The sequence below is a fragment of the Phoenix dactylifera genome, chromosome 14 (assembly GCF_009389715.1).
Source record: "Phoenix dactylifera cultivar Barhee BC4 chromosome 14, palm_55x_up_171113_PBpolish2nd_filt_p, whole genome shotgun sequence".
NCBI classification, from domain to species: domain Eukaryota; kingdom Viridiplantae; phylum Streptophyta; class Magnoliopsida; order Arecales; family Arecaceae; genus Phoenix; species Phoenix dactylifera.
In genome coordinates, this window is record NC_052405.1 from 15,367,181 (window position 1) to 15,378,439 (window position 11,259).

Sequence of the window (11,259 nt, forward strand, 5' to 3'; positions counted from 1 at the left end):
TGCCTAATTGTAGATTATCATAGGGTTATTTAACCATCCAAAACACTAACAAATATGATTTTTAATAAATTTCTTCAAAATTAAAACATTTTGAAGTTTTCCTGCTTCTTACATATGGATCAAAAACTATTCAGGAAAAAAACTGTTTTTTTTTTTCTTTTTTTGTTATTTAACATGTTCTTTTCACCACCTAATTTAAGTCTCAGAATATCTAATCCATTTGAATTTTGGTAGATATGTATGTTACTAGATTCAAGGTTTCAATAAGGTCAAATTTCCTAGATAACTGGCCCCTTCCATCATCATTAATTACTTTTATACTGGAAATAATAGCTGTCATTTCAGTTTATTCTTTTTCTTGGTTTATTTGGGAATAAAATAATTGCTTTTATAACGGCCATTCTATTCCATGATAATATAAAATATCAGACAATAAGGAAAAAACATAATAGTCTTATTTACTAAAACCACTAGCCAAACTAGTTCTAGCTGGAACAGAAATTTGAAGTTAAAAATGGCATTTACTGCCGTGAATTTTTGGAAGCATGAAAAAGTGGTTGTTGACTGTTGTAATGAAGTGACAGTCGGATAAAGATTGTTTTCTAAACATAACATTATTAATAAGGAATTAATATATATAGCATAACTGGAGTTAGGGTGCTTTTGAGACTGCTATAACAACTGTCTTTTTCCATTCTGAATCCTCTATGTCTATGAGGGTCTTACCATGTATTATATCTGCATAATTAGTCTACATGTTGGTATTGCATGTATTTGTTAGATTCATGCATTATATTATCCAGAGCCGGCCCAATCCTTAGGCCACTAAGGCAGTCGCTTAAAGCCCTAGCCCAAAGAAGGCCCACCACAGGAAAAGCCTTAAAGACAAAATAGAAAGGAAAAATGCCCCTTTAGTGAGTTTGCTTTAGGCCGGCCCAATGTAGAAAAGGCTTCAAAGATAAAATAGAAAAAAAAAAGGCATCTCTTAGTGAGTTTGCCTTAGACCCCTAAATGCATTGGGCCACTTCTAATATTATCTGCAGAGGTGCTGATACACATATCAACTGTGCTAGCAACTCATATGGCAACTAGGTTAGCCATTTTAATACCGAATCCTGTACTAATATCACATCAGTACTATATTGGTATAAGTTCGGAATCTTTTTGATGTACTGAATGTCGATACACTATCATATTAAATATTAGTATCGAATCGATATGGTATAGTACGTTCCGTGCTGTTAGATTTGGACTGATATTGACCCTTCGATGTACGCTTATGTTGGACATTGGTAGGAATACGGGATGAAGAAATTATTCTTAATTTAGAGTGTCACATCACGCATTTTGGCAACAGAACATCACTTGGGCGGCTGCGACTTTGCGTGCAAAAGTGGTGGCAGCGTGAAAACGATACGAGTGTTTGTTCTCTTTCTTTGTTTCTTCTCTGGGGCTCCAATGTTCCCTTATATATCTGTTTTGTTCCGTTCCTTTTTTGTTTTGTTTGTTGTTGGATGTCTTGATCCTGCCATGGGAGCTTGCAGGCTGGACCATATTAGATTCAAATCATTCCAAAAATGCATTTGAAATGCGTCAGTTTGCAACTGATGGAATGCACCCGAATCATGTTGAAATTTATTTACAGCTGCGTTAACCTGCAACCTCTGGATTAAAGTTTATAAATTTATGCTCGTTCTGAAGTGATGTGCTATATAAGTATAAGCTAAACTTTGCTGAAATTAGGAGTGTTCAATGATTCAAACCTAGATTTGTTGTATGGTGCATACCATTCTTTACCGAACATAACGTACCGTATCGATATCCAAAGATGTATCGAGTCTCGATATGTCGAACTGATCATGTACTAGGTATATTAATACCATATCAGTATGGTACCAATATAGGAATCAGTTTCGAGATGGTAAAGTTTCTTTTAAACATTAAATCTCTGGCATTGGAGGGTTGGGCCATGTTCCTAGAGTGAAATCAGCCAAATGGGTCCTGATATCAAGCATAATATTAATACCTAATTGATTTCATTAGGTCAATTTTGAAGTTTGTCAATTTGGAGTGCATTTAAAGTTCCAGGGAAAAATATAAATCATATAAAATGATGAGAGGCAGGATCGTTTGATCTAGTGATTACTTGTTACAATATTAACAGAACTAACAGACATTCAATATTAGCAAAAGTCACAAGCACCATCCTGTCAATTTAGGTGGCTTTTGAATTATGAGAGTTTTCATAACTACTTCTCCATACCTCCATCTTCTTTGCCCTTTTCTTTATTTTAGGTCAAGATGGACGAGAAAAAGGTGAATAACATCACTCTAACTTGTGCTTCACGGTGAGCGAAATATCATTGAGGTTGTCCCGGACTCATGCCACACGAGCACACCTGCTTTTTCTGAAAGAAGATTTTCTATTATTCTTTTTGCAACCGAAAAATAAGAGTGTGCATCGTTAAAATTAATTCATGGTAAAAATATCCATTTCCATATATTATGTCTTGGTATTGGAATTGCAGCACAAATCAATGCATCCTGTGAAAACAAGCCAACAAAAGAATTGAGAACCATGTTTACAAATCTTGTTGCAACTCCATAAATAGTTTGGATAAAAACCACACAAATAAAATAACAATAAATGCTTAGATTAAGGTTAAGTTTGATGCCACCAACTTTTTTTTTTTTTTTTAAATAACAATCACAACTCATTGTTAAGGCTTGGGCTCGGTCCACTTGACCAGCCTAAGTTGGCGATGTACAGAAGACTCCCCTTGGAGTCTTTTTTCCATGTCCAATCGCGAGACACCAACTAAGAGGCGGAGACCTAGGGCTGTCATAACCCTAGGTCTCCTCCATAAATAGTAATCCCCCCCTCTGTGACCCTCTACTACAAGCTCTCCTTTATTTTCTCTCTTTCTCCCATTTTTTTTCCTTTGTATTCGCAGCATCCCATCACTGTGCCAATTGGAAGTGGGTGTCAGAGAGCTCACCAAAATCAAGGTAAGGCCCCAACCTTTCTTCCTTTTGCTTTACCCTTCTCTAAGCTTTGAATCACCACTGCATGCTTCGAATTGCCGAAAATCGACCAAAAAAAGCCCTATTCATGTCCTCTATTTTTGGCCAATTTTTCTTCCTTTTTTTCGGCTGTTTCAACCATAGGTGTTCATTGTCGAGACCCTTAGCCTCTTCCTACGCTGACTCTTGGCCTGCACTGGAACCCTAGGCATTGACGAGCAGGCTGGGACCCAAAATGATCATGCAAAGAGCTCCATATTCGGCCTTACTTTTTTGGCTGATTTTTATGTCTCTTTCCGCCGGTCGCTGTCACCAATCATGCCCCTACTATTGCTGTTGGACCTTTGACTGTGCGTCTGTGCCACCGTGCCTTGTCTAACTATCACCAACCCTACTTCCTTGATCTTTTTCTTTTCCTTGAGAATGACAAGTGAAGGTTTTCCTCCTCGATGTTACCAAAGAGAAGAAAAAGAAGAATAAAAGAAAAATTCATCCCATGTTTTCTATTTCACTTCCATCGACCGACCACCATTGCCGTGTTGGAAATAGATAAACTTAATTGTGCATTGATTCAAGAGATATTATTTAAGACATTTGTGTTTCCAAAAAAGACCTTTTATCTTATCTATGAAAGTTACTTAGAATTCCTCTTCATGAATGAAACCGAAGTGTCATTCATAAATATGACTCTTAGTATTTTGTATAGAGGTTACTTGAAGGGTTGTAAAATCCTCTTTATAAAGGGTTGTTATTTGAGTCATTTTGTAATGAAGAGAATTGAAGAAATCTAATATAGAGAAAAGTCCTCTTCATTCCTTAGTGAAAAATACTACAATATTCTTCTCCTCCATCCACCTCTTCAAAGTGGTATCAGAGCTAGATCATGGCTACCGGAGTGCTTCCCATTCCTCGTCTTACCAATACCAACTATGAGAATTGGAGTATCCAAATGAAGGCGTTGCTTGGATCTCAAGATATTTGGGACATAATCGAAAGAGGCTATGTAGAAGCCGAAGATAGAGATATTCTTACGGCGCAACAACGAGAGACTTTGAAGAAAGACAAGAAGGCTTTCTACTTCATCTACCAAGGCCTAGATGAGGCCGCTTTTGAGAAGGTTGCTAGTGCTACTAATTCCAAGCAAGCATGGGAGATTTTACAAAATTCTTACAAAGGTGTAGAAAAGGTGAAGAAGGTTCGCCTCCAAAGCTCGAGAGGCGAGTTTGAAGCTTTGCAAATGAAGGAGTCCGAAGTTGTGTCGGACTATTTCACAAGGGTGTTGACCGTTGTGAACCAATTGAGGAGGAATGGCGAGACACTTGATGATAATCGGGTCGTGGAAAAAATCCTACGATCCTTAGACCACAAATTTGATTATGTTGTGGTGGCCATTGAAGAGTCCAAAGACTTGGACACTATGACGGTAGATGAGCTTATGGGTTCACTTCAAGCCCATGAGCAAAGAATACTAAAGAGAAGACAAGAGCCATTGGAGCAAGTTCTACAAAGCAAGCTCTCCATCAATAACAAAAAGGAGGAGTCAAGAGGCGAAAGTAGCCAAAGAGGCCGTGGTCGTGGCCGAGGACGTGTTCATGGTAGAGGTCGAGGTGGATCTTATGGTCGTGGTAGAGGCCGTGGTGACCACAACAATATTGAGGAAGGCAACCAAAATCGTGGAGGAAGAGGACAAAGAGGTAGAGGCCGAAGGTATGACAAGGGTCAAGTTCAATGTTACAATTGCAACAAATTTGGGCATTATTCTTTTGAGTGCTACTCTAATCAATCTAGTCAAGTTCATGAGAAAGCCAATTATGTCAAAAAGGAAGATGATGGAGATGACGTGCTTCTACTAGCACGAAAAGGAGGAGATGCTATCAATCAAAATATGTGGTACTTGGACTCCGGTGCAAGTAACCACATGTCGGGGCACAAAGAAATTTTCATGGAGCTTGATGAATCGGTGAATGGCCATGTCTCATTTGGAGATGCTTCCAAGGTAAAGGTGAAGGGCATTGGTAAGATACTTATTCAACTCAAAGATGGAAGCCAACAATTTATTTCCAATGTCTATTATGTGCCTGATATGAAAACCAATATTCTTAGTATTGGGCAACTCTTGGAGAGAGGATTTGATATGCAACTAAAGGAAGGAAGCTTCTATCTAAGGAAACAAAATAAATTGATTGCTCATGTTCCTATGTCAAATAACCGCATGTTTGTATTAAACATAAATCATATTGTTGCTAAATGTCTAAGTGCATGTATGAAGGATGTATCTTGGCTTTGGCATTTGCGGTTCGGACATGTAAACTTCGGTGCTCTAAAGCTTCTTTCAAGTAAAAGAATGGTGAAGGGGCTGCCTTACTAATAATATATGTGAGGGGTGTATTCTTGGCAAACACTCAAGGAGGAGCTTTCCAAAGAAGTCTCACAACAAAGCAAAAACACCACTTCAACTTATCCACACCGACATTTGCGGACCAATCACTCCAAGCTCATTTGGAGGTCGTCGCTATTTTCTAACTTTTATTGATGATTTCAGCAGGAAAACATGGGTGTATCTCTTGAAGGAGAAGTCAGAAGCATTTCAAGCTTTCAAGGAGTTTAAAACTTTGGTGGAGAATCAAAGTGGCTATACTATCAAGGCGTTGCGGTCAGATCGTGGAGGAGAATTCACATCCAAGGAGTTTGAAGCTTTTTGCAAAACTCATGGCATTTGGAGGCCCTTGACCGCTCCATACTCACCTCAACAAAATGGCGTCGCGGAAAGAAAAAATCGGACTATACTTGACATGGTCCGAAGCATGCTTAAAACAAAGGAGTTGTCGAAGGAGTTTTGGGGCGAGGCTGTCAATTGTGCGGTCTATTTGCTTAATAGATGCCCCACAAAGAACTTGGAAGAAGTAACACCACAAGAAGCATGGAGTGGATACAAGCCTGATATCTCTCATTTGAAGGTGTTTGGGTGCATAGCTTATGCACACATTCCGGATCAAAAGAGAAGCAAGTTAGATGATAAAAGCTTACCATGCATCTTCATCGGGTACAATGCAAGATCCAAAGCTTATAAACTTTATGAACCAAAGGAGAAGAAAGTCATTGTAAGCCGAGATGTGGAGTTTCAAGAAGACGGTGTTTGGAATTGGAACACTAACATGGTGATGATACAAGATGAAGAGCAGATCAAGGAGCAAATTAGAGTTCCAACACCACCTTCATCTCCTACTTCATCGGTTGAAGATGTTTCAACACCATTAAAGACAAGAAGCATTCAAGATTTATATGAGGTGACAACATGCCGGTGATGACATGGCCAGATGCCACCATGGGACTGTTGCCACCCATAGACCGAGCCTTCCCATGCCGTTCCTCCTCTTCCTTCCCTTTAGGGGCATGAGCATGCTTCCCTTCATTGCCAAAGGAAAAAAAAGAGAAAAGCAAAAAAATTCTCTCTCTTCTCCCTCTTTCTCTCTCCAGCAGATCCATACATCTCAGTACAAAATCCTAGTCTTTATCGAATATTCCTAAAATCTATTATTGATGAACCTTATTAAACGAACTTGGTCTTGTTCAAGTGTGCTGTTCATGATTCATCGATTGAACCTCTTTGACCCACCTAGAGTCATCAAACGCTATCACCCGGCCAACCATCCTTTTTTCTTATTATTTTAATACTATTGAAGTTATCGAATAAGAATTAATTTTGCTTTTAATATCTTTAAATAGTTTTAAGAGATTCGTCTCATGAATTTGAGGGTTTAACGAGGAAAGAGGTAAATAGTTTTTACACTTCTTACTAGTTTTCGAACTACCAGTTGTTTTATTATGAAAAGAATGATTCTATATTTATCTTAAAATTTAGAATCGAGCATACAATACTATAAAACTTATGAATTATTGTAAAATAATGATTCCATAATACTTGAATATTAATGACCGATTTATAAAATATGAACTTTATATTTATGGAATTTATATTTTTGTTATGAACATGTTGATTTCATGATTACCTTACTATTCAGGACTTATTTATGGACTACGAACTCTATAAATATGTAAATATGTATAATATTTTGTTCATATATGATTCAAAAAAATATGTTATAAGAAAATATGACTTAAAAAAATTTGTTTTAAGAAATATAGTTAAAGGTTCTTAGATAGCTATGATAGCTTCACTGAATTGGGGTCAATTGACACTTTGAAGTTAGCATCTAATGAAAATAACTCTCTATCTATGGGTATAAAGTTGGTAACGAATACGAATTATGATATTTTGTCGATTATGATGATGGTCCTATTATGGGTACAAAGTGAGCATAATATTGAATGTTTGAGAGAAATATTTTGTACTATAAACAGGCTAAATTGCGTACATTTATGATTTGATTATGCTATATACTTGGAACCATGTATATAAAATCTTCATGTGCATATATGATTAGTTTCTATAACTTGTTATATTATGATGAGCTATGAAATATTTTATCTTATAATGATAGTTATTCTTTCTAAATGATGTATTAATTTATGTAAAACTTATCTTTGATCTGATAAAATAGTGTAAGATTTATTTACTGAGCGGTGTAGCTTATATCTCTTTTTATTTTCTTTTTTCAAATGAATAGGATCATTAAGAATGAAGGACGATCTAGGTTTGAAGTTCATGCAAGCAAACTTAGAAAGTTTGTTACAAAAATTTTAGTTCTTTAATTGACTATGAATTTATAGTTGGTGACTTTTTGAATTTTGAGGTTATAGATTCTGGTATTTAAATTTTGATTTTATTGCTCTAAACCGGTGTTTGTCTAATTACATAATGGATGATGAATTTGGACATTTTATTTATTTGAGATTATGATAGTTAGTTTGTATTACCGTGAACTGTATCCCTCAATAACATAGTCGTATTATGTTCTAGATTTAAGGCGGCATGACGCTCACAATCTCAAGAAAACAATGAAAGAGTTTCTTCCATGCCATATCTCTTTCCATAATTTAGCTGCTGGCAGCCTAATTATATATAAGTTTCCTTTATTTTTTTTAAGCTAAATGACCAACAAATTTCTATCCTTGCACGCTTTTTTCAAGTTTAACATATTGTTTCAATTTTTGCAATTGTGAGCAGATACTTTATTAATTGAGTTTTCCAAAAGCTTTCTACTTGGGCGCAGAACGGTTCGTTCTGCTCCAGCAGCAGTTTCATGCTTTTTTATTTTTATTGCTAAAGCTCGTGATTTCCCTGCTACTCGCCGTAACTTGCTCCTTTTGTTTTGTTTTTTTTTTTAAAACCCTTTCCTTCTCGGTTAGAATTACAACGGCTAGAAAAACGGCGACGTTTAAAATGAGGCGAAAAAGAATCCGGTGGGAGGAACCAACCGTCGTTATTTCCTCTCATCCCTTAACGGCAAAAACGTCACAATTTTTTTTTCCTGGTCTCAGTGAACCAACCCGCCTGCCGCTATAACCAGAGACCATCGTCCGCTGTCGACCATCAATCTCTGTCTCTCTCTTCTTTCTGGCCGTAGAAAGCAGTAGCAGAATCCCGTGAGCGCAGTTAAAAAGAATTAAAGAGGGGGTGGGGGGGAGGGAGATCGGTCGTTCGCTCGCTTGCTTGTATGGGTTCCCAAAACCCGAGAGCAGATCTCATCTCGGATTCTCGATCCCCGATCTCTTCCTTTTTTTTCTTCTATTTTTTTTCTCTTTTTTTCTGTGATTTCTGACGCCCCCATCTCTTCTTGTTCCTTTGTCTTTAATGTGCGTCTTTAAGCTTCTTCTCCTCCTCTTTCGCCCATGAAACCCCAGATAGCTCTCGATCCATCGCCGATTTCAATTTGAATCCTTGGATCCAAATCCTCTTTGGTTCTTCGGTTTCTTGTCGAATTTGAAAGAAAGTTGCATTTTTTTTGAAATTTTCTCCAATTTGATATTCTCGATAGAATTCCGGGATAATTTCTCCCAATTTGTCACCCCAATTTGGGTTTTTTTTTTTTTCGTTTTTTGGCGGAGATTTCTTGGATTTTACTTAAATTTCTTGGAATTTGGGAGGCAAATGGAAGGAGGGCCATGGCGGACGAGGCTGACGCTCTCGGATTTGCTGGCTGTCCAGCATTCGTCGAATCTCCGAGACCTCCTTGGCTTCCAGGAGGTGGAGGAGGAGGAGGACGGCGGCCACCACGCCCACCACGCCCTCCTCCGTCGCCGCGGGGAGACCCTGACGCTGGCTTCCGCCCTTGCCTATGAGACAGGGGAAGCTTCTTCGACACCAGCCGCCGCCGGCGGCGGCAGGACGCTGCTTGACATCTTCCGCGACGACGAGAGCCTCGTCGCCGCCGGCGCCGGAGATAACTTGACCTGGACGGCATTCGAGGAGCACGTTCGGCTCAGCGCCGCGTTGGCCGCCTCGTCCAGCCGCGATCCTCCGGCGACGAACGGAGGAGCACCAACAGAGGAGGGATTGGCAGAAGACTCGGCGGACGGCGGTGACGACGCCGCTATCCCGCCGGCGGCGGCGGCGGCGGCGGCGGAGGACCAGCAGCCGGTGAGAGTGTCGCTGATGGCGCTGCTGGAGGCGACGGAGGGGCAAATGGGCGACGGCGGGGAGGTGTGGGCGGTGGCGGAGGAGGAGGGGGAGGAGATGGCGGGAGGAGAGGAGGAAGAGGAGGAGCGCTGTCACGTGTGCTGCGTGTGCGCGGAGAGGCGGAAGGGCGCGGCGTTTATCCCGTGCGGGCACACGTTTTGTCGGGTGTGCTCGCGGGTGCTGTTTAAGCGCCGCGGCAGCTGCCCCCTTTGCAACGCCCACATTGTCCAGGTCCTGCGCATCTTCTAGCATGCTTACATGTACGTGAGATGCAAGAGAATGGTGTTTCATATTAGTTGATAGGTTGGTTATTAGAGTACTTATATATTGTATTATAGAATGGTTAAGGATCAGCCTTGGTGACCGAGTTGGAAACTCGGAAAATATATGATAAGGCTGTGTGTATCTGACCCTTTCCAGATTCCATAGTGGTAGAAGCTTTGCGGCCGAGTTTTTTTTTCTTTTTTTGGTATTTTTGTGCTTATTGTGGAATGGTTAGATGGACTAATTCTATTGACATGGATAATACAAAGTTATAAGTACATTAGTTTTCGTTGTTTTTTAGTTGAATGAATGAAGGTGGTGTCATTTCTTTTTGATGAAAAGCAGTCTTGCAAGCATGGATGTTACAGATGATTGATAAAAAAGATCTTGGGTGTTCTTTGGAGAGGATTTCTACTTACAGATTTCAAGTTCCTTAAAACTTAAGTCACTGATTAACGGTAAAAAAGTATTATAAAATTTATGTCATTGTTAAAAAATATCTTTGCTGATAAAGGCGCCATAAAAGCATGGATGCTATGTTATTCGCAAGTCACTAATTATGGTAAAAAGCACAATAAAATTTATGTTATTCGCAATTATTATGTAAAAGTTATCTTGTGAATTTTGCTTCAGGGATGGTGGTAAGTTTTTCTAGGAGCATGTTTGCACCATAAGTTGTAGGGTTGAATAACTGCAAGGCTGTAAACAGATTGACTGGAAGAGATTTTGGCAAGGCCTGTAAATTAATACAAAACTAGCATGACAGACCATGCACCATGTACTGCATATGGAGAAGGGCTGTATTAGGAATTGATAATCCTTTGATTGACTTGGACAATGAATAAGCTGAATTTGAGTCGAGCAGCTCTAAGCTCCGATGCAGTTCAGACTAAATTTCTTGGATCGAAAAGCCAGAAGTACTTTAAATCTTCAGCTACACCAAAGCTCGAAATACATTTAGATTTAGTATACTGGAATCATCAATATTCTTGATGTAGCCTTACCCAGGTCTGAAAACTGATGCTAGAGTGCAAAACATAAAGAAAGCGCTGCTTATAAAAAGGGATCTTAGATAAATGCAGTTTCTCTGAATTCTCATTATTTATGTTTCGAAAAGAGAATAGTATAAGAATCTCTGCTACAAAACAAGACAATGATACAACAGTTATGCAAACCTCTATGATGCCGCATAAATATCACATCATTGCCTTGTTTTGTATTTACGAAGTAAAGATTCTTATCTTATTCTCTTTTAGAAAAATAAATAATGAGAATTCGGAGAAACTGCATTTACCCAAGATAACTGCATCAATCGTAGCAAATTTCTAAAATTCTGCCTTCCCTAGTCCAATGAATCCGGTCCACATTTGTTTTTAAAATTTCAAAAATTC